We start from the raw sequence: 25,479 nt of genomic DNA on the forward strand, positions 1-25,479 counted from the left end.
CAAACATTTCTACAAATTTTAGACTTTAAAAATGACTTGTAGGTTAAGAAATTTGAACCCTCGTGACACCTCTTAACACTGTATAGATTATGGAATAACATAAATCATAAACATATACAAAGGAAATGGCACGCAGGCAGAGCGTGCAAATACACACACACACACACACACACATACCATCAGAATAGTTATAAACATATAATACACAAAGTGAGACTCACAAGGTCTTGGATTGATCATGGTGAATGGGTGTATTTTTTAGACACTCAAGAAAATGTCACTAGGTCAAATTCACTATGAATGTGAGATTTAAGAAAATCTACAAAACACATGTATAGAAAGACACAATTTTCCAATCCTCTAACAAATGGAAGCCTAATTCTAATATATATGAAAGGAAGAACAACATGGATGGACACCGTAGTGATTAATTGTCATCACCGCTATCCTTTGCTAACTATGTCATTGGAAGAATGCAATGTGTGATGGTTAATGAGAGGTATGTGTGAACATGTCGCATGGAGCTTTGATCATTCCTTTGAGGTTAGCCTCCCTAAAATCCAATTGGTTTCATAATGTAAGTTGTCTATGTTGGTCATATAGGGAACTATTGTGAAACTTTGATGGCATATCAATCAAATTTATTAAATCTCTATTGGCTAACTTAGATATTGACTAGAAATTACACCGAGGGGTGCAAAGGAATGTCAATAGGAGAAGTGGGGGGAATATGGAAGGAAATAGTCATAGTGAAATATATCGACATTGAAATACACTCAAAATGTGAGTTTTCATATATCTTCTAAATAATATAGTAGAAGGTTAAATTTAAGAAGAAAATTACACTAACATAAATGTCCCAGAACAATGGCAATCCTTGTAAGCACAAGGTACATAGCACATGATTTCATTTTCTTTGGGCATGCAATAAATTATGAACATGGAAATTATGAGGTATCTATTAGTTGAAGATATTAGTGAACTTGAGAGAAACAAATTTTATCAATAAGCTATTGTGAATATGAGAAAAAAATGGATTACATATAGAATGGTTGTATCAATGGATGTTGAATCAATGGTTTCTTCCCTCGCAGGTTGCTTCTATGACCAATGTGATCTATTATGGTTTTATCTCCTTCAACATATCAAAATTATGTGTGGCCAGTGCTATCCAAAGTTCTCAATGCTCAAAGATTGATGTGGATGTCAGAATGAGGTCTAGGTGTCATAATCTAAAAAAAATAAAAGTCTTGTGAGTGTAGAATATGTTATCATGAGATTTTCACAATCTTTTCGTAAAGCAAAGAAGTGAACCAAGCTCCACCATGCAGAAAATTCCTAATCAAAATTAAGTAAATAATTCAATAAAATTCTTCAGATTCAATATTCTAACAAGTAAATTATTCATTTGCATTCTTATAAAATGCATCTAACCAAAATTAAAAAATGATGCTAAATATAAATGGGTATCCTAAAAACACACTTTGAAATTACCAAACGATATTCATAAACATTCTATAACTTATGCCATATATCATAAACAAACTCATCTCAAATATTCAAACAAAGTATGCTGCACAATTTTTAAGGAATATGTAGTTAGAGATCTTATCAACGGACAACTTCAACCTAATAAATTTACCTTTCATTCATTATAAAATATACCCAACTATTATTATCCTCAAAGAAATAAAATAAGTTCGAATAAACCGAAGATAAACAATAACTTTGGATGATAATCCCCGCAATATTTGTCATTTCAAATTCAGCCTTGAAATAGATAATATATGTAGTTTACTTTTCAAACTAATATTAATATTTTGCAATTATCCAAATAAAATAGCAATAATCTCACCTATCTCACCTCTCATTTGGTCCTCGAAAAATCCATGCGGTCTGTGCCCAGTATAGAGAACAACAGGTTTATTTTTTCTCGCGGACTGTCGGATCTTTCTGGGGATAGACTGAACTTGGTTTGTAGTGTATTCCTCCAGTGGCTCCTGCCAGCACAGAAGACCACAAACTATCAATCCCATAGTCAAAGCTTGGTGGCACTGGACATATTTTATTCTAAGCTATAAAATTCAATGTAGTTGAATGTTTTATATTGTCTAGTCTTTAGAAAACAAACGCATACAACCATCTAACTGGAAGAAAATATTGATTCAATCCATACAAATAAGACCATTCCCCTTGGAAAGTTTATGTAGAGAACTATGTACAAGTTCAAATATTTCAAAAACTACTTCCGGAATGGGTCATGGTTTCACAATGCTTTGAATTTTATTGCATATTACGTTATTAGCTATTCTGTATTCATAATGGGTTGTAGTCATGTATAAAATGTACAAGGCATAAAAATTATGGTTAAACTTGGAACAGGGCTTCAAATTAGCTTGATTATCACATGATAATAATATCTGACATTGTTGAATTGTTTGAAGACAGATTTAATAAGCTATTTCCTATTTGCAAGGGTAAATATCAAGCTTGATGAAAATTATGGAAGAACTGGGTAGAAAAAGCATACTAAACACAGGCACTGGTCAATCAACATGAATAAGATGAAAATATTTTAGAACATACCTGTCAATAGGTTTGATGAAAATATTTTAGAACATACCTGTCAATAGCTTGTAAAAACAGCATAACAGTTTTTGCTCTGCCTCTCATCCAACAACTGCAATCATAACCATCCCTGGACGGTTATGCCATAGGACCCATTCTTTTGAAAAAGTCGTCAATAAAAAATCAAATTCAGCAAAAAGCAAACAAGATTCACTTAAAAAGAAAACTAACCCTTCTGCAAGCTTGCACAATGTCAGATTTCCCAGATTGGGTACTTTGCAATTCTTGTTGAATTAATGGGAGAGTCGGAAGTGTTATAAACTTCCAAGTCTCTGCTTTGTTATTCTTGTTACCATCCATTTTGAAAAGAATTTCAGCAATTCCAGCATAACCATCACAATAAGTATTTCTAGTCAAGATGATGTTGAAATCTCAAGTTATTCTTTTAAAACCGTTCAAATTTCTGAAAGGAATGAAGTTTGAAAGCACCTCACTAAAGTCACACGATTTTCTATACTGAATATATAAGTTAGTGAAAAATTGGAAAACAGATACGTTACATTGACAGGCATCAAAAACTAAGCAAAGATTCAGTTACAATTCAAGGGCAGGTCTGGATAACATAACTGGTCTGGACAACTTTCTCCTAAAACCAGTACATATCCACAATCAAGAAGAGAATTAAAAGGTTGATCCACTAGAATTGTACAAAGAAGAAATGTTCATAAAGACATAATATTACAGGATACAGTCCTCGAGAGTTTTGCAAACAGTAGTTGCGATTGAATTAGATATTTATCGGTAAACATATCTAGTACTAACTCCAATTTTCATAATATTACCCTAGCCTTCAAAGGAAATGCACAGGCAATAAAATATATTTCATTAGATCTGAAATGCAGTGGGGCAGCTATTAGTAAACATCTTATAGCTCTTAAATTGTAGCAATTGGCAACAGGTCCTAATAGGATAATTTTAACCGTACTTCCTATTGTCTTTCCATCAATAGTAAATACTGCAGTGAAATTTGACCAGTCTGTGAAAGAAGCTATTGTGGTGAAATTCAGTTTTAACTAAAGGGCAATTTAATTGAAGTGTCTAATTATTTGAAAGAAGTGCACGCATAAGTCATTTTAGCCCAAATCTGAAGCAAATTTCTGTTGAGGAAAACTGTTCAGCTTAAAAATATATTGGAAAATCTCAAATTTTGAAATTCAATACCAAAATGAGTTGAAAAGCCATAGCATATCTGAGTTGCAGGGCTATCCCAACATTAAAATAGCATATCCATGTTTGAGAGAATCGAAATAAATCATTTCAGACTATTTCACCATTTCAATTTCATTTGAACGTTAGCTTGGTTGGAGATGAACCACAATATGATACAATCAACAAAATTGACTACAGAGTTTACCTTATTTTTCAAGAATGGCATAAGTATGCCATTTTTTTAGCAACAAACATTTGAATTTCAAGAAATAAATTTGTAAAAGTCTGCTTTATGCCTCTGGCACTTTTATTATTTAATAAAAGCAGTCAACAATATATTAATACTGCCAGAAAATTGCCTATAGAGGCCTGACTTTTTGAACTTAAAGAAAGCTTCCGCTTCAAGAACTTCGCCTCTCCATAGGTAAAAATTATTTAAGTATTTTAAAATTAGATGTACATAATTTGACTTGATTAAACATTTATCCTGATTAAACGAGTTGCAGTAAAATCCCATAAATGTTGTTCTAATTGGTTAAACGAGTTATTCTTGGCATTGCTCCCCCCTTTCTGAATGGCGGGTCACTTGTGCTTTGCCCTTCACTGAAGAAAATGTCTTCAATAACATTGGAAGATGATAAGAATGTTTGCAACTTCATTTTCATTTGAGGTAAATCCAAAATTTTCAGAAATCTCAATCCTACTTCAAAAAGCTTCATGACTTCAAAAAGTTTTTCTGCTTCAAAATGATCTCTACTTCTACAATTTGTTACGCTCTTAACCTGCAAAGTAATACCCAAACATAGAATTTGTGAAGAAAAGATACCGAGAACACAAAATATGCGAAGAAAGTATACCCAGAGCACAGAATAGCAATGATTTTATTATTCAGAGAGAAATGTTCACAGGCCTCTTCGAGGGGGCAACCTCCAATAGAGCAGAGCTCGATTACAAACAAGACACGATGCTCCTCACAGGGAGTCTCTATCATTTATATATGACTCATACATGCAATACCACGGGCCAATATCGTGGGTTTTATTAATACCATCTATCTAATACTACCGCCCATTTACCATCTATCTAATACTTCCGCCCATTTGCAACTAACTATGGTCCCGTCATTAATTGCGGGTTAACCACTTACAAATTTAATATGGGCTTTATTGACTCTTGATTATGACGTGATCCCAAGACATAAATAAGGGGGTTAGGGTGGGACCCTAACATGCCCTCCCCCTTAAGATTAGCCTTGTCCTCAAGGCTGAAGCTGCGGAAACTGCTGAAGAATAGTGGCTGGTTCCCAAGTTGCATCTTCCGGAGAGGTGTCTTTCCATTTGACGAGGACCTCCTTAATCATGCGGCCGCGCAGGTGCTTGTCTCGTGTGTCTAGAACCTGTTCAGGTTGAAGCCAGATTGACCCTTCTTCGTCCAATTCAGGTAGACTGGTTTGAACTCGGCAATTGTTCCCAATCACTTTCTTGAGGCACGATACATGGAAAACTGGGTGGATTTTTGCTGTAGGTGGCAAAGCCAACTTGTAAGCCACTTCTCCAATGCGCTGAAGTACTTGGTATGGTCCGTAGAATTTTGGGGAGAGCTTTTGACAACCCTTGTCTTTGAGTGATGTTTGCTTATATGGTTGCAGCCTCAAAAAGACCTGATCCCCTTCTTGAAATTGGCGCTCTGAGCGATGTTGGTCAGCCTGTTGCTTCATACGGTTCTGAGCTTGATGAAGATTCTCGCGTAGATGGGCAAGCATGGTTGCGCGGTGTTGTAGGAGTTGATCCATGGCTTGTACTTTGGAGCACCCCGTGAGATAAGAAGTAGGGGAAGGCGGAAGTTGTCCATAGACTGCTTCATAGGGAGTCATTTTGGTGGTGGCATGATAGTTGGTGTTATACCACCACTCCGCCAAAGGTAACCACTGTACCCAAAGGTGTTGCTTTTCTGAAGTGAAACACCTAAGGTAGGTTTCTAGACATTTGTTGACGGCTTCGGTTTGACCATCTGTTTGCGGATGATATGAAGTACTAAGTTTGAGTTGAGTGCCTTGTATTCTGAAGAGCTCCTGCCAAAAATTACTAGTGAAGATTGGGTCACGATCGGACACAATAGAAGGGGGCATGCCATGCAATTTGAAGATCTGATCCATGAAAGTTTGAGCAACCAAGGTTGGTGTAAATGGGTGGGGTAGGGCACAGAAATGAGCATACTTCGACAGTCGGTCCACTACCACCATGATGACTGACTTGTTCCCAGACTTTGGAAGACCTGTAATGAAATCCATGGAGACCTCTGTCCAAATTGACGCCGGAATGGGCAATGGTTGTAATGTGCTTGGTGTGTTGATGGTTTCCCCTTTGTGGCATTGACAGACGTCACATTCTGCTACGAAAGTAAGGATGTCCTGTTTCATGCCGGCCCAAAAAAATGATCTTCTGGTGCAAGCATACGTCTTCTGAAAGCCCGAATGTCCGGCAATGGGAGATGAATGCAATTCTGCCAAAATGCGACTTTTGAGGGTGGATGTTGGCGATTTTACGACTCTGTTCTTGTAGCGAAGAATATCATTCTGCCACGAGTAGCCCTTTCTGGAATTAGGATCTACCTGTAATTGAGAAATGAGTTGGGAGAGCCCGGGATGTGAAAACCATTCCCTGCGAGCCTCTTCAATCCAGTCGGGAATGGGGAGGGAAATTGCTAGCAGAGTACTTTCCTCCTCAAATTGGCGCGACAATGCATCTGCTACCTTGTTGTCTTTCCCTTTCTTGTAAATGATCTCATAATCATATCCCAGCATTTTGGCTAACCATTTATTTTGTTGTGGGGAAGTTAGGCGTTGCTCCAAAAAATATTTAAGACTGTGATGATCTGTGCGGATTTGGAAACGTCGCCCCAACAAGTAAGGTCGCCAGGTCTCGACTGCATGTAAGATGGCCATCATTTCCTTCTCGTAGGTAGATTGGCCCAGATTCTTCCCACTTAGTTGTTGGCTGGTGAAGGCCAATGGTCGCCCTTCCTGCATTAAGACCGCTCCAATACTTGTTCCCGAAGCATCACATTCAATGACAAATGATTTGGTGAAGTCCGGTAGTGCTAAGACAAGAGTGGAACACATGGCGGTTTTGAGAGCGGTAAATGCCTGTTGTGCTTCCTCATTCCAGAAGAAGGAATTTTTCTTTAGGAGTTGTGTTAGGGGCTTCGCTATGCGGCCATAGTTGCGGACAAATTTACGATAATAGCCTGTGAGACCCAAAAATCCTCTCAAGCTTTTCAAGGTCTTAGGTTGAGGCCATTCTTGCATTGCCTGGATCTTTTTGGGGTCCACCTTGACACCTTCACGCCCCACAATGTGGCCCAAATACTCAACTTCGTCCATGCCAAATGAACACTTAGACATCTTGACAAATAATTTATGCGTTCGGAGCAGTTGCAAGAGTAGATCTACATGCTGCAGATGTGCCGCCCAAGTGCCACTATAGATGAGGATGTCATCGAAGAAGACAAGGACAAATTTTTTGAGATATGGTTTGAGGAGGTGATTCATAAGGCTCTGAAAAGTAGAGGGGGCATTACAGAGACCAAATGGCATGACAAGGAACTCATAATGGCCTTCATGAGTTCTGAAAGATGTCTTGGGAATGTCGACTTCCTTCATGCGAATTTGGTGATAGCCTGAGCGAAGATCCAACTTAGTGAAGAATTGAGCCCCATTGAGTTCGTCCAGCAAATCGTCAACCACTGGGATGGGAAATTTATCTTTGACTGTTAACTTATTGAGGGCCCTGAAGTCGGGACACATCCGCCACTCCCCATCTTTCTTGAGGACCATGACCACTGGGGATGAATAAGGACTAATGTTGGGACGAATGACACCTGCTTCCAACAATTCCTTGATGATTTTTTCTATTTCATTCTTTTGGGTGAACGGATATCTGTATGGCCGCACATTTGGGGGTTGGGCCCCTGGAACCAATGTGATGCTATGATCATGTTCCCCTCACGAGGGTGGAAGCTCATGAGGTTTGTCAAAGACCATCCGATGTTTATCTAAAATCTGTTGCATCTTAAGATGAATTGGCAGAGACATGGTGTCTACTACCTAGATGGCATTAAATTGAGCTACCACTCCATGATGGCCCTTTTTTAACAATTTTTCCATTCTATGCGAGCTGATGATAGAGGGGGCTCCCGCCTGTAGTCCACAGAGGGTATGTGTGGAGTTGTTCTGCTTAAAACTCATATATAACTCCTGGAAATCCATTGTGATTGACCCAAGAGTGCGGAGCCATTCCGCGCCTAGGACAATGTCGCAACCACCCATGTGTATTGCAAACATGTGGGTTTTCAATTGATAATCCCCCATTTGAATTTTGACATTTTCACAGCGACCTTCACATTTCATTGTGCCCCCATCTGCAATCTGGACTTGGAAGTTAGAAACTGCCTGGACGAAACAATGTATTGCTTCAGCGATCTTTTGATGGATGAAATTATGGGTACTTCCACTATCAATCAAGACTACTACTGGCCAATGTTTAAGAAAACCCCTGATTTTGAGAGTTTGAGGGGAAGAAATTCCTGCCAATGCATTTAGTGAAATAATTGGTTCATCAGATACAATTTCGTTTTGGTTATCTTCTTCGATCTCCTCTGGTTCCTCAAGTGGTGGATCTTCCTTGGTGGAGCTGTAGTCAGTGGCATCTATTTGAAAAAACTTGTGCTCTTTGCATTTATGACCCGGGGAATATTTTTCATCACAGTAGTAATATAGTCCTTGCTTCCTTCTTTTGGCCATTTCCGCAGGTGACACCTTTTGAATCTTAAGTGTCTGGGTCGTATTGGGAGCCTGTGAGGGACGACCTTTAGCGAGGAAGTTGGGGCGGCTGCATTGGGCTGTTAATGCACGTTCCACCTTATGGGCTACCTGGCAAGCCTCTGTCCATGTGGGAGGGTGGTGGAGTAGAACCTGAGCTTTGATGGCTTCTTTAAGACCGCTGATAAAGCATTCCATGTAGAACTCATATGTGAGACCCTTAGTGCGGAAGGCTAAGGCTTCAAAAGCAGTAATATATTCCTCCACTGTACCCGTCTGTCGGGGCTTAGTGAGACGCCCCAAGAAAGAGTCTTCCTGTTCAAAGCGACTGCGAAGAGTTTTGGCAAATTGGGCCCAATCCCAAAACTGTCCATTGCAACGTTGATGTCATTCCTTCCATTGCCATCGTTCATTGTCCAAGTACATGGTGCCCACCATAAGCTTAGTCCCCTCATCTATGATATGATTCAATTGGAAATACTGCTCCATTTGTGCTAGCCATGCGGATGTGTGAGAACCGTCAAATTTATGCATATCCAACTTGGGAGGTCGCTGACTAGGTGGTGGATGGGTGTGCCAGACGTGATGAGAGTGGCTAGACTCACCCTCATGGTATTCATGGCCATTATACGCCTCCTCGTGGGCTGGCTCCTTGCCCTTTGGGAGTGCATCAACTATCTGGTTACTTATTCCTTTAAGCTCAAGTTCGATAAGCTTCACCGCCGATTGGAGGGAGTGCACATGCTCTTCAATTTTGTCAATCCTTTCATTGGCCATCGCGTGGGCGCGAGTTTCTACCATACACCAACCTGAGGACAAAAATTAGGACCGCCTAAAAAATTTTTACTAAGAAATTGAATGGTACCACCTTGCTCAGCTCGTCGTCCTGATTCTGATGGGCTAGGTCACCAATAAGCGCCCCGGAAGATCTCAGACTTTTTTTTTTTTTTTGGAAAACTCCTAACGGAGTTTTACTCCTTCCTGATCAATACTGCAGTCGCCAAATCCTCAGAATGTCAATGCCGCCAAAAGTCCTACGAAAATTATATCCAGGGACAGGAACCCTTCACAACTACTCCGATCTGGTGGATCTGAGATATCTGAATGGTGGAACAACTACTGCTGCTGATCTGATGGAGCTACGGGACTGATGTCTGCTGCTGCTGCCCTTGCTGATCTGGAATAGGTGATGTGTGATCCCCCGATAGAAAGGGAACTATGGTCTTGAGGAGTGTCAGGTGCTACAGAACACAATATACATAAGGATCTGACAGTAGTACTCGGCCCAATGTTTCAGGGCTCTAACTAAGGAGGATCGAGCGTACCCTTAGCCGTACAACCCGACTACCCTATCGTACGAGCGAGTAATCTTTCCGAGTGTTGTTCTCGGTGTACTGTAGCCACAAAACGGCCGAAGGTTTATCTATGGCGAGGTTTCAAGGGAGCTGGGGGGCTTCCTATATACCCAGAGGGTACGTGGAAGACAGTCCGTGCACGGTTTTGTCTAATGCGATACTACTCGAAGGGGTACCCACAGGGGTTACAAGGGAGTCCAACAGACGTGACCACCTCTTGTATTTCCTGCGTGCATGCCTCCCCAAATCCGCAGGTTTATGCGCTTAACGACAGATCCCGTGGTTTAAAGACGCTGGAACATGTCTCTGGCCAAAAAAAAATTTGCTAAAATTTGGAGATCCCACCGAGCCCTAGAAAGTGCTCTGATACCACTTGTTATGCTCTTAACCTGCAAAGTAATACCCAAACATAGAATTTGCGAAGAAAAGATACCGAGAACACAAAATATGCGAAGAAAGTATACCCAGAGCATAGAATAGCAATGATTTTATTATTCAGAGAGAAATGTTCACAGGCCTCTTCGAGGGGGCAACCTCCAATAGAGCAGAGCTCGATTACAAAACAAGACACGATGCTCCTCGCAGGGAGCCTCTATCCTTTATATATGACTCATACATGCAATACCACGAGCCAATATCGTGGGTTTTATTAATACCATCTATCTAATACTACCGCCCATTTACCATCTATCTAATACTTCTGCCCATTTGCAACTAACTGTGGTCCCGTCATTAATTGCGGGTTAACCACTTACAAATTTAATATGGGCTTTATTGACTCTTGACTATGACGTGATCCCAAGACATAAATAAGGGGGTTAGGGTGGGACCCTAACACAATTACTCCCCCCAAATTGTAGAAGTAGAGGAAATTTTGAGGAATTGGAGCTTTTAAAGACGTGAAGAAATGCAATAGGATTGAGATTTCTGATTCTCAGTTTATCCCAGATGCAATTGAAGTTGCAGGCATCCTTATCCTCTTCAATCATTATCAGGGACTCTTTCTTCACTGGGGCACAAAGCACAGTTGATCCACATTTAGAGAAGGGGGAGCAGTGCCTTAGGTTAGTGGTTAAATAGTGTGGGTAAGAATGAGTTTCTGGCCTGGTAATTAACTGATGGATTCCTAGGTTTAATGGAGTCTGTATGATAAAAATAATTCAGAGAGAAAAAACAAAAATCTTTTATTCAAAAAAATACAAATATCCTTCATTAAAAAAAATAGTTACATATGCATTTTTCTGTTGTCCCACATTATTTATGATAAAAATAATTCACGAGAGAAAAACAAAAATCCTTTATTAAAAAAAATACAAATATCTTTCATTAAAAAAAATAGTTACATATGCATTTTTCTGTTGTCCCACATTATTCAGAAGATATTCACTGAAAATATATCTATTAACATAAAAACAAGAGATGAAAGGGACTAGCTCACACTATACCACAATCATTTTTTTTTGAAAAATACATCTAACTATATAATGAGAGAGAGACAAAATGCATTTAAAGATAAAGATAGAGATAAAATGCATCTAACTACATAATTAAACAATAGAGACCAAATGTATTTAAGTTGGTTTAATTTCCCCCTTTAAATAAGCTATAGTCAACATGAATACTATGGGTCAATACATGGTTCTCAATGATGAGTCCCAAATTTGGTAACTTGTTGGGATCATTTGGCTTAATTATCCTCGTTCAATCCTTCATTTTTCATAGCTTATGCATTATTTTTCAATATGTTTATGTCATTTGTACGAATAAGGGTAGTCACTCTTCCTAGGTGGCTAACACGTGCTCATTTCAAGTTTTTTGACACATGTTGGAGCAAAACCGAGCAATCATGGGCTAGAAGACAACCAAGTTTGGGGTGAGGATTCGTAGGGGGGTTGTCTATGGCATTAAATAGCCTTCCTCGGGATCTTCACCCCCAACTCTGAGCTCCAAAGGCCACCAAAACCAGATCTAGAAGGCAGCCAAACAGATTTTGGAAGGAGTTGTCTACTCACAGTTTGGGCAGTCAAGTCCCATAGATTTAGGAGGCCAGCTGGGGCCCTCGTGGTGTATAAATGTTAAGGCCTTAGCCTTCGTGAGGGACTTTTGGAAACCATTGCATATTTTGCGCTATAGTGCTGTTAGCTCTACTTTGTTCTCTTGTAGCCATTTTGGGCATAACTCTTGACTTATGACTATTTTTTGATAATGAGAAGCAATCCGATTTTATATCAACTCTGAGTTTTCTATAGGAGCCATAGCTCTCAGGGTTGGGCCCAACCTCAGAGCCTATGGCTTCCTTTTTGTACTGTTACCTTTCCTTTATAAATCATTGTTCTCCTTTTATGCATTTGAAATGTATTTTTGTTGGGCAGATTTAGTTGTGTTGGTTAAATAGGTCACTGTTTATGAATAGAATTGCTTCAGATGTTTACAATGGATTGGTAGGATAATAACAAGAAGAAGCTCCAAAAAGGTCAACAACACTCTCTGTTTCGCCTCATCCTTATTGGATCAGGGGCTGGAACTGATGAAACAGTGTTGCCCCAACAAAAACACTAGTTTGCTTGACCATGCAATCCTTAGTGTACTGTTTTCATTTGCAAAAGTTAGCTATGGGTTTAGATCTCTAAAATGTTTCTCTGCATGATTGATTTACATGGTTTTCTTTCCAAATAAAGATGTTGTTCATTTGTTTTGTTGACAGTTAGATTAGGTTAGCTAGGACTTTGATTATTTGTAAGACGTTGTTGATTCAGTTAAATGTACATTGTGCAGGGCATCTCTACCACTCTCTCATCCATCTAAGCTTCATCAAAGCCAGCTATTCCATCTCCTAGGTAGGTTCCTCGTCTCACACCTGTCCTTTTTCCCACGTAACCCTACCTTTTTGTGCAATCATTGTTTTAGCCTTCTTTGAGCCAATTTAGCCACCTACACCTTATAACCACTCCATCCACCAGTCTCTAGGCCACTTCAGATCCCTATCCTACCTCCATATCCATTCATGCATCTTCCCTCATTCACCCATCCTCCAAAATCCAATTTCTTAAACATCCTACAGAAATTTTTGAACATCTTGTAGAAATCTCTGAACATCCTGTAGAACCCCTACAGACTTCCTGTAGAAGCTCACAAATGAGGTTTCTTGATAGCCAAACTTTGTGAAACTCTCCGGAAGGGTGTTAGGGACTCCTTAGACCCTCTCTAAACCTTCCCAACCTTGTCCAAACATTTCTCCTCCTTGATCCACCCGTGCACAGTAAAAGGATAGTTAAAAGCACATGCATGATAATTCTGATAACTTATTCAAAAATACAAAAAGTTTTTTTCTTCAGATAGAGGTAGTCTAGACACATGTTTTTTACCTTCATAGAAGTAATGGCATCTCTTCCAGTAGTTTGCATTCTCTCCTTTGCACCAATAGGACTAGCTGGTAGAATTAGGGTTTGCTAGGGTTTGCGTTACTTTTTGGATTTCAGTTCTTTCCGCAAGTAGATTAGATTCCTTTGAGTTAGCTTTCATCCATCAGTTAAAAAGCTTCTTCTAAGAGCTCATAGAAGTTGGCTTAAGCCCCTAGCAGACTTGTGCCAACTGACCAAGTGACAACTGCGGCAAGAGCTAGTACTTGTGCATACAGCACCATCGCTTCCAAGTTTGTTACGAACTACCGGGTTGATAAAAGTAAAGAAGGGAGTCTGAGGAGTTGCAACATTATTGTTGCAATACTGGAGCCCACCATCTTTTTGGTGCTGTTGACGGGGAAGCGTCAGAGTATTTGTGATTGCTGCTTTTCTTCTATTTTCCTGCTCTCACCTTCTGCTAAATAGTTTATTTCATTTCCATTATGCAATTTCATTTCTACAAAAGTAAAGTAGACACTTCCTACTTTCATAGATTAGACTTTCAATTCTGCAAGCTTAACATAGAATTTCAATTCTACAAGCGTAAAATAGAATTTCAATTTTGCAAGCGTAGTTTAGTATCTCTTTCTTGCAATTTGATTTCAGTAGAGTAGATTAGTCCTTTCCTACTTTCATTTCAATTCCGCATTTTCATTCCCGCAAGATAGATTCTAGTTAGTTGCAATTCCATCTGTTTCCGTTTTGCAGGTACAAGCAGAGAAAAAACAAAAAAAACCATAAACCCTTTCATGCCTCGTAGGAACAGAAATAATACCAGAAAACTCCTACCCAACACCCCCACCACTTCAGTGAGTCACCCTTCTCTCTTCTTTGGTGGCAGTGATCCAGAAGAACCTATAAGTGAACCTCCTGAGATATACGAAGATCCTATAATAGAAGAAGAGCAAGAAAACATTCCTTTTGAAGCCATGGCTGAAAACCGAAACGGTAGAAGAGAAGATGAGAGAATAGAAGGTGCCTTTCCCATCCGAGAGACCAATGGAGACATGAAAATGAAAAACATAAGCCCCTCCGCTTTACCTCACTTCCATGGATTGACTACTGAAGACCCTAATACCTTCCTGTTTGAGTTTCTCGTCCTTTGTCGAACTTATAACTATGCTGAGGATGAGAAAAATTTGAAACTCTTTCCCTCTACCCTCAAGGATGCAGCATTACACTGGTTCATGGGGTTACCTCGAAACAGTATCACCACTTGGGCTCAGATGCAGCAAGCTTTCAATACCAAATACCGGGACTACTATAGGTCCAAGGAAACCAAGGGAGAAATCTTTTAGATGACCACGGGAAGCAATAAGTCTTTAGAAGATTACGAGGAAAGGTTCCAACTTAGCTATAAACGGGCCACGTGCTCACTTGACCCTGAATCCCTAAAGCTGGTTCTGCTCCGAGGAGTCCCTGAAGACCTTCTAGATACCCTTCACATGCTAGCTGGGGGAGACACCTATCAACTGCCTTATGAGGACATAAAGACTGTGTTTAGAAACCACTATAGGGCAGCCCAGAAAAGAGGTAGAGGAAACCCACTTTCAGCTAGTACCACCTTCTCCAAGCATGAGTTTGCTAACTAGATGGAAGACCTCAAGAGTGAGATGAGACAGACTATTGCTATGAAACTTGATACCTTCTGAATTCAGCAAAAGAAAGAGGAAGCTGAGAGGGCTTTGGCCATATTCTGTCCCAGGTGTACGAGGAAGCACCCGAAGAACGAGCGCCCATTGCACTCAGGAGAGGTATGTTTCATTTGTGTGTAGGACCACCCCACAAACCAATGCCCAACCTTACCAGGATTTAAAGCCATATACCAAGGGACTGAGGCACCCACTGAACCTCTCTACTTCCTCAACCAAAGGAGGCCGCATGGACCTAGACCTTACCAGCAGGGGATGCAAGGGACATCCCAAGCTTATTATAACCCCAACCAGTCTGCTCACATGCCTTCATGGGGTCCCCCTGCTCATCCTGCCTCGTCTGCACCTCCTCCGTGGTCTTATCCCCCTCAATACCATGCTCAACCCACTGCTCATTCGTTTCACTCACATTTCCAGCCACAGCCTCAGTGGAATGCACCTCAACCGGGGTGGAGGCCCTAGTACAACACTCCTCCCGCCATTTTTCCTCCACCACTGGCTCAACCGCAACCATTACCTCCTGCTCCTCCAAGACAACCCCAAATGCCTGCTCAACCAAACCCAAAGCCCAACAACCGACAGGCCCAGTAGATATATACTGGGGAGACAACATGTCCTACCTATGTTGTGGAGATCCAAGAGCTCTACCTGCGATCCGGGAAGACTCTTCCAGATCGCCAACCTCCTCCCCCAGAGGACGAGGAAGACAAACAGGAAAGTGAACCCAAAGCCATTCCACTCTTTCCTGAGAGACTAACAGTAACCACACAACCAAACCCGGAGGAGACTGAACTTCTAGGGGAACTGAAACAGTTGTGTGTGAAAATACCACTTCTCTAGGCCATCAAAGATGTACCGATATACAACAAACTGGTTAAGAAAACTGTTTCAGGCACCCAGGCACGCGGAAGAGAGATGCCTCAACTATCAATGTCATAGGACAACTGTCCAATCTTATGTTGAGGCAAGTAATCTGTCCAAAGTATTTGGATCCTTGGAGTCCTGTAGTTGATGTCCACATCAATGGCACCATTATCCCCCATGCCTTGATTGATCTAGGGGCTGCCATTAATGTGATGACCAGGTACACCATGCTTAAACTCAACTTTCAGAGTTCCTTACGGAATACCTCGACAGTCCTGCAGTTGGTAGATCACTCCACCTTGACTCCCGAAGGGATTGTGGAGGATGTCTTGGTCTTTGTTGACTCTTGGGAGTATCCTGCAGACTTCTTGGTCCTTCAGCCCAAGGCAAAGCTTACTGGATACCCCCTCATTTTGGGAAGGCCTTGGTTAGCCACTACGGATGCTTACATAAGCTGCCGAGCGAGAAACATGACCATCAAAAATGGTCCTATGTCCAAGCAGCTAGTCCTATACCCTCCTGCCCAACCTCTGTTAGAGCATGACTTACCACTTTGGTTGGAAGAAGGAGACGAGGATGAGGTCTACTCTGCACCCTTGTGCATGATAGAAACCACTAGGGGAGGTCTTCAAACTGAGGATGATTTGATTGAGACGTTGATTCAAAATCCACCTCCCAGTGCTCTCTCCTTAGAAGAATTGGTGGAAGATACCCAAGCCAGCACCTTAGTGGAGCTCTGTGTGACTGATCCAACCTCTCCCAGAGTTAAGAATGTGGAGTTTGGTCCCGAAAGAACTCTAAAGATCAGCTCCTCCCTATCTCCTTCCCAGGAGAATGAGTTGTGTAGCTTACTAAACAATCACTTAGATGTTGTTGCTTGGAGCTATAAGGAGATGAAAGGAGTCCATCCTTCGATCTATACCCATCACATCTACATCAAAGATGATTGTAAACCAGTCAGGCAGCCCCAGAGGAGAATGAATCCAACCCTTAAAGACATTGTCAAAGAAGAGTTGCAAAAATTATTGGATGCAGGATTCATCTACCCTATCTCCGATAGTGAGTGGGTTTCACCTCTAGTGCTTGTGCCCAAGAAAAATGGGAAGTGGAGAATCTGTGTGGACTACAGAGAACTGAAAAAAGCCACCAAGAAAGACCACTTCCCTCTACCTTTCATAGATCAAGTGTTGGATGGATTGGTAGGAAAGAATTTTTTCTCTTTCCTAGATGGGTTCAGCGGGTATAACCAAATCCAAATCAGCCCGGAGGACCAAGATAAGACCACCTTCACTTGTCCATGGGGTACCTTTGCCTACCGAGTCCTTCCCTTTGGTCTATGCAATGCCCCTGCCACTTTCTAGAGAACTGTATTGAGCATCTTTGCTGAGTTGGTTCATGATTCGGTGGAAATCTATATGGACAACTTTACTCCTTGTGGGTCCAACTTCCAAGAAGCATTGACTAATCTGGGAAAAGTTTTAAGAAAATGCATCGAGATGAATCTGTCCCTCAGCCCTGAAAAATGTGAATTCCTGATGATTGAAGGGACTATGTTAGGTCATACCATTTCTCGCCAAGGATTACAAGTGGATCCTAATAAAATTGTTATCATCAAAAAGGTTCCACCTCCTCAGAAGGTAAGAGATGTTCGGAGTTTCTTAGGCTTAGCGGGATATTATAGAAGATTCATTAAAGACTTCAGTAAGCTGGCCTCGCCATTGTTTGGCCTCTTAGCAATAGATGTTGAGTTTAAATGGACTGACGACTTTCAGAGGGCTCTGAACGAATTAAAGGATAAGTTGGTGTCTGCCCCGATCTTAAGAGGTCCAAAGTGGGCCCTACCTTTCCACATCCACACTGATGCCTCGAACAAAGCCATAGGGTCAGCCTTAGGACAAGTTGAAGAAAAACTTCCATATGCCATATACTTTGTCAGCAAAAACTTATCCAAGGCAGAAATGAATTATACTGTAACCGAGAAAGAATTCCTGGCCGTGGTCCATTCCCTGAACAAGTTCCGACACTACATCACTGGCTATCAAAAATTTGTACATACTGACCATGCTGCAATTAGATATTTAATGAATAAACCTGATGTGAATGCTCATACTATTAGATGGTTACTTTTGTTGCAGCAGTTTGATTTGACTATCATTGACAAACCAGGTAAAGAAAATGTTGTTCCTGACTTCTTGTTTAGATTGGATTTGCCTGCAGGTGAAGAAGGAATAGTGGATGACCAGATGCCAGATGAACATCTATTTGTTATCTCAGTACTCTCTCCATGGTTTGCTGATATAGCAAACTACATGGTCTCAGCACAGTTCCCTCCGCATCTATCCTCAAAGGAGAAGAGCAGAATCATGAGGAAGAGTGCCTCATTCACTTGGATCAGGGGCAACCTGTTCAAACTTGGCCCCGATCAGATCTTAAGGCGTTGTGTAAGGGAGGAGGAAGTCTTTGACATCCTCCTAACCTGTCACGATGGGCCATGTGGAGGACATTTTGCAGCCAAGAGGACTACCTTCAAAATTGTGCAAGCATGGTACTATTGGCCCACTCTTCATCAAGATGTCAGAAGATATATCAGTCAATGTGACTGATGCCAAAGGATGGGGAAACCGACTCCAAGGGATGAAATGCCTCTCCAATCTCAAGTGACTCTTGAGCCATTTGAGAAGTGGGGTATGGATTTTGTGGGTCCTATCAACCCTCCTTCAAGGCAAAGGTCTTACATCATTGTGTGCACAGACTATCTGACAAAGTGGGTGTAAACCAAGGCAATCAAAGCAGCAACAGAAGAAAAGGTGGCTAAATTTTTAAGAGAAAACATCTTCTACAAATTTGGCTACCTAAGAGAGTTAGTCACCGATCAAGGAAGCCAGTTCACCTCCAACTTAATTGAAGACTTGCTCGCTCATCACAAGATCAAGCATCAGAGTTCCACCCCATATCATCCTCAAGCAAATGGGCAAGTGGAAGTCACCAATAGAGCATTAGAAGGGATTTTGACTAAGGTGGTGAGCAGCAGCAGAAAGGATTGGGCAGATCACCTAGTTGAGGCGACTTGGGCCTACAACACCACTTGGAAGACCACAACCAGTTTCACACCTTATGAGCTAGTCTATGGGAAGAGAGCTTTACTATCAATCGAGTTTGAGTACAACACATTAAGGATGGCGGCTCAGCTGGACCTAGATCTTAGCCATGCTGAACAAGAAAGGTTATTGCAGCTGAATGGGTTAGATGAACATCGAATGTAGGCCCTCCTCCACTTGGAAGTGGTTCAGCTTCAGAGGAAGATATGGCATGACCAACACCTCAATGACAAACAATTCTAGCTGGGAGATTGGGCGCTGCTGTCTGATTCCAAACATAAGGATTTCAAGGGGAAGCTGAGGACAAGATGGTTAGGACCATATGTAGTGGAGAAATCTAATGACAATCGTTTTGTCCTTATCCGGACCATTGATGAAGAAGCCCTCCCCATGCTCGTTAATGAGCATCGACTAAAGATCTACAGGAAACCTCTTTCGAGGCAAGAGTTCATCAAAACTGTGGGAAAATTAGTGCTGGTCATAGAGAAGGGTTCTGCCTCTGTTTTGGGCACACCCTGAGCATCATTATTCATATATAAAAAAAAAGGAAAAAGAAAAAATGCAATAAAAAATATCCTTGGGTGAAAACATTTCTAAGGTGCCCAAGGCATATGGTAGGGGTGAAAACCTCATTGAGGGGCCCCTGCTGTCTCTCTGAAAAAGAATTGGAATAAAAATATCCTTGGGTGAAAACCTCTCTGAGGCGCCCAAGGTAGATAGTAGGGGTGAAAACCTCATTGAGGCGCCCCTGCTGTCTCTTAAAAATAAAGAAAAAATTAAAAAAAAAAACAAAAAGAAAGGAAAAGAAAATAAGAAGAAGGAAGAAACACAGAAAAAAACAAGTTTAATCTCTGGAAATTGTTGCAGGTTGTAGGAACAGAATGAAAAAAGTAAACCTCTCAACTCAAGGACAAGGGTCCCTACCAGGGTACCAGGCAACCTCACATACACTCCCTCCATGAACACTCATTTTTTCCAAGGTTTGGACACAATCTGGTCATGGTCTAGCCTTCTACAGGAAGCTACAAGACTTTCTACAGGAAGTTCTATATTTCTACAGGAAACATCCTATAGAGCCTTTGGGCGGGCCAGGATCGATTATGGAGAAGGATTTGAAGCTTGAAGTCCGTTGAGGAGGCATGCAACCACTCTTTTCTTCCATCTTCCACTTGTTTCACCTCCTTTTATCACCATTGCTGCCATCTGGTTGAATATACCTGCACAATGATACCAGAACCCTGTTTTCTCAAATAAAAAAATAAAAAATCTTTTTTTAAGTGGGAAATAAAGCATTCATAGGCTCGCACACCTGCATGCTCGCACACTTTACCTGTCAAGGTGACCTCATGACCCTGCACCTATGAATGCACCTCAGTTATTTCAGCATGCACCCCAGGAGGAGAAGTGGCTACAGGATGTCCTACAGGAATCTTGTAGCAGCTCATCTGGCTGGAGCACATACCATGGAGACACCAGCAACTCATGAAGCTGGTGCATGTAGCATACACCACCAAGAAATCGAGTCTCAAAGTCTCGTAGCCAACAGCAGCCAATGAAGAGGAGCTCCAGCACCCGTACACGAAGCAGCAACAAGCAGATCCAACATTCCTCGTCTTGAAGCCTGAAAAAACCCACGTCCATGGCCGCATAGGTAAGTGCCTAACCTTATTTCGTCAAATTACATAATCTATACTCTAAATGTGGATGACTGTGAGAATGAACGGATTGAACAAGTCAGGTAGCCATTCAACGGTCACCACAACCAGTCCGACGGCTTCGTAGGATCCGAATGGGTTTGGTTATGTCGAAAAGATGGGCAATTGACACGTGGGAAGCGTCCAGTCAGAGAGAAGCAACAATATAACAGGAATGGCGGCGGTGAATGCAGAGGGAAGAATTCGGTGATCAAGGACATGCCAAGGAATGATGGTTGTGACGTCGGCCAATGGATCGACGGGACCGCTCACCCTCGCGCCATGAATTCCGCAGCAATTCAAAATCGGCCCGCTGAATAACTCATGATACACTACAGTCATTTACTCACAACTGTTTTGCAGCCGAGTATGCATCCTCAATCCTTTGCAAGTTGTTAGCCCGAGTTCTCAGCCTGTTCCAATGTCCTATTGCTTCTTCGAAAGTCTAGAACCATTGTAACGTTCTCCAAAAGTCGTGCACGATTTCTATAGGAAGCTGCGCTACATGGAGCCCGGCATTATAGAGAAGCTTGGATTGTTCACGTCGAGGGTGGCAATTCTCAGAGAGGTAGGCCTGAACATAACTTTCCCATGCAAATAATTCAAAAGGTGGTGAATTCGACGTGTTGAGAGGGTAGGGAAAATGTGAATAAAGTCTGTCTATGAATTCAAAAGCCGTTTTCTTATCGTTGCATGAAATTGTCTTCGTAGTCTGCATGTGAGATTTTCTCCAGGGTTTTGAGTTAAAATCCCTCCTGTAGAAAAAATTGAGACATTTTCAAGGCTCAGCGGTGGAAACTTGTGAATTTTATATGACTATGTGCATAACGGAGACGTAGCTCTACACTCTGTGTAGAAATATCCTGAAGCTCTCCTTCTGTACATGAGCAGGCAAGTTCAGAACAACAAAAACAAGTTTTCTTACCATGCCGGGAGGGTTCATTAGAAAAGAGCCTTCGGACTCCAAGAAATTATGGGAAACCCCTGAGGTGGTGGACTTGTTTTCCCATGCACACTGGATGTCATTCTGTGACAAGCTTCAAGGTCACGATGACGAAATTACAGAAGAATTCCTAAGGACCTTAAAGCCGAAGTCAAAGACATTGGCTGTTGTCAACTTCAGAGGATTGACCCTCAGACTCACCCCACAGCTCATTAGCAGAGTAACTGATCTACCGATGGGGGTACGCTGGGATAAGGGGGAGAGAAAATTGGGTCAGAAAGCTAAAAAAGAGTTCTTCTTGCCAGAGGAACAATTTTCAGAGGACAAGAATGGAGTTCGAAGAACTAGCCTACAAACGTTCTGGAGTGAAGTCAGCCTCCAAATTATGAAGTATATTACGTGTGAGGGGCGATTTAGCATCGTGTATGGCTATCATTTCCGGTTGCTCACAGAACTCAAGCACGAAATGGACCTACCCTCCGAGCAAAAATTGAGCATTCCTTACTTCCTCCTGCAATACATGATTGAGTGTGCCACCAAACTGAGAGAGGGGACACGAGACCAGCTAGCCCATCATGGGCTTATCAAAATCCTCTTGGAAGATGCACTCCACACTTACACTGTCCCTCTTTGCTGGGAAATTTTTTAGAATATGTCTAAATATGATGACATCCGAATTTTGGCTGAGGAGCTCACTTCCTCCAGCAGCGAAGAGAAGGAGCACACTCAGGCAGAGAAGAAAGCTAAAGGACAAGAAACCCTGGGAAAAACACCAAAGAAAGAATAGAAAGGAACGCAAGAGAAAGGCCAAATTTCCAAGACAGGGGGTGGTAAAATTACACCAAGACCCAGGGAGAAGAGACTGCAGAGCAGGGTAGAAAGGACTGAGAAAGTCCAAGCTAGTGAAGGCACCCCTAAGGTAGCCTCAGCCAAGATAAAGGAAAAATCACCCTCAGCCAAGCAAGCTAAAACGGTGCCATCCGCTTCTACAGGAAACCAGAGGGCTATTTCTACAAGAAGTTTAAAAACGGCTTCTACAGGAAACCAGAAACTAGCCACTACAGGACTTTCTATAGGAAGTCTGGAAAAAGGACAGCAGAAGTAGATATCGGTCGAAATTTTAGCTAGGGAGGCAGCAGCTATGCTGGCCACCCTAGGTACCTCTCCCAAACCAAAGGAAAAATGAAAGAGGGAGACTCCTCTGTATTTTAAAGCAAGGAGTGTGAGAATTAAGACTGGCAGACCCCAGCCTCCATCAAAAGAGCCAATCACAATTGTGGATACCCCTAGCACACCAAGGGATAGGTCCCCCTCCAAGACATCCATTACTTATGAGCGGGGGAGCCCGAAAACATCCTCATGGAGGGAAAGGATGGAGAAATTGAACCCAGAAGCCTCTCTACAGGATGCCGAGGCAGTTCTACAGGACACTTTTGCTAGGCTGAAGGAAACTGAGCAGATGGAGGAAAGAGAAACTAAGTCACCACAGGACAAGGAGAAGACTGAGACCATCGTGGAACCAAGCTCCTTGCCCAGCCTGGGCTCTTATTATAACTTCTTGGAGGCCGTCAAAATTATTCCTCAAAAATTCACAGTGCCACTATTTCTAGCACTAGAGGAAGAAAGAGTATGAACCCACACTTGGATGAGGATCGCTAAATCCAAGGGGGTAGCAGATATAGGGCCTCTATAAGAAAGGCTCAAGGAAAGACAAAGGGAGTTGGCAAGAGTACGGCATGTGGAAAGCTCCCAACAGGCCAAGTTAAGAGAAGAGAATGAGCTGCTTAGACAGCAGCTACAACTACAGGGACAGAGGAGAGAAGAGGACACAACAACTAAGGACACCACAACAGAACCTCAAGAAAAGGAAGGAATGCAAGTTGATCTTGAGGAACTAAACCGGCAACTACAGGAAAGGGAATTGCAGGCAAGCATAGAGATACAATCTCTAAAACAACAGATGCAAGAAAATGAGGCACAACTGGCCTGCATGGCCAGTTGGGCAATGGACGCTTTGCAATGTAGGCAGCCGGCCAAATCCTATGGCCTACACCTAAGGGATCAGTGGCTGCAATTCCAAATTAACACATTGGCACAGAGGGGTATCTCCCAAATCCAAAACCCCCAGCAGTTCATGGATTTATGTAAGAGTAGTTCATTAGAAGACAAGGCCCAATTATCAGATTTTTACCTTCATAATTTGGCCCTTCCAAATGTAACCTCATGGGACCCCAACACAGCACTAGGGGATATGCAGCTGATGGCAATGACCTTTATGGTTAAACCTCGAAGAAAAGAGAGTGGCAGAGGTTAGAAATGTCATGAACCGAGAACTACATGAACGACTCATGATTAGAGCAGAGCCAGGGGACCCCACAGCTTTGATATCAGCCCACCAGCACCTAGCAACCAACTCTCAGGATTTATTAGAGTACATGGATCGGCTGGCTCAGGCAATAGCACACTTCGAGGATATGGAGCGATTATTAGGGGACAATTGTGTTCATGCTTGCACCCATAGGTGGAACACATTGTTCCACAACCTCAAAATCAGGGAATATCACACTCCAACTAGAATGAGGGAGGCCTTGGCACGAGTACCTCTCTACAAGAAGTCTATGCAGAACCTCCAGGCCAGCTGGATCGGCCTCAAGCTAAGTCCACCTTTGCTTTTGGGATTGTTAGAAGGAAGCACAGAAGAAGAAGAGCATAAGCAGTGGGAAGAGGTGGAAAGGAAGGCCGGATTCCATGACAGTGAGGAAGATACTACTTCAGAAGCCTGGGATGTGAGGGTGGCGATTAAAGCAATGAAAGACAAGGATCTGGACTAGTTGCTCAGAGGATGAGCAACCCTTTTAGCAGGGGGGTGATGATGAGCCCCAAATTTGGTAACTTGTTGGGCTCATTTGGCCTAATTATCCTCGTTCAATCCTTCATTTTTCATAGCTTATGCATTATTTTTCAGTATGTTTATGTCACGAATAAGGGTAGTCACTCTTCCTAGGTGGCTAACACGTGCTCATTTCAGGTTTTTTGACACATGTTGGAGCAAAATCGCGCAATCATGGGCTAGAAGACAACCAAGCTTGTGGTGAGGATTCGTAGGGGGGTTGTCTATGGCATTAAATAGCCTTCCTCGGGATCTTCACCCCCAACTCCGAGCTCCAAAGGCCACCAAAACCGGATCTAGAAGGCAGCCAAGCAGATTTTGGAAGGAGCTGTCCACTCACAGTTTGGGAAGCCAAGTCCCATAGATTTAGGAGGCCAGCTAGGGCCCTCGTGGTGTATAAATGTTAAGGCCTCAGCCTTCGTGAGGGACTTTTGGAAACCATTGCATATTTTGCACTACAGTGCTGTTAGCTCTACTTTGTTCTCTTGTAGCCATTTCAGGCATAACTCTTGACTTATGACTATTTTTTGATAATGAGAAGTAGTCTGATTTTATATCAACTCTGAGTTTTCTATAGGAGCCATAGCTCTCAGGGTTGGGCCCAACCTGAGAACCTAGGGCTTCCTTTTTATACTGTTACCTTTCCTTTATACATCGTTGTTCTCCTTTTATGCATTTGAAACGTATTTCTTTTGGGCAGGTTTAGTTGTGTTGGTTAAATAGGTCACTATTTATGAATAGAATTGCTTTAGATGTTTACAATGGATTGGTAGGATAATAACAGGAAGAAGCTCCAAGAAGGGGTCAACAACACTCTCTGTTTCACGTCATCCTTATTGGATCAGGGGCTGGAACTGAAGAAACAGTGCTGCCCCAACAAAAACACTAGTTTTCTTGACCATGCAATCCTTAGTGTACTGTTTTCATTTACAGAAGTTAGCTATGGGTTCAGATCCCTGAAATTTTTCTTTGCATGATTAATGTAC

Source organism: Pinus tabuliformis, chromosome 3_1 (genome assembly GCF_031772625.1).
Source record: "Pinus tabuliformis cultivar Carrire ecotype Pingquan chromosome 3_1, CPIR1, whole genome shotgun sequence".
NCBI lineage: Eukaryota > Viridiplantae > Streptophyta > Pinopsida > Pinales > Pinaceae > Pinus > Pinus tabuliformis.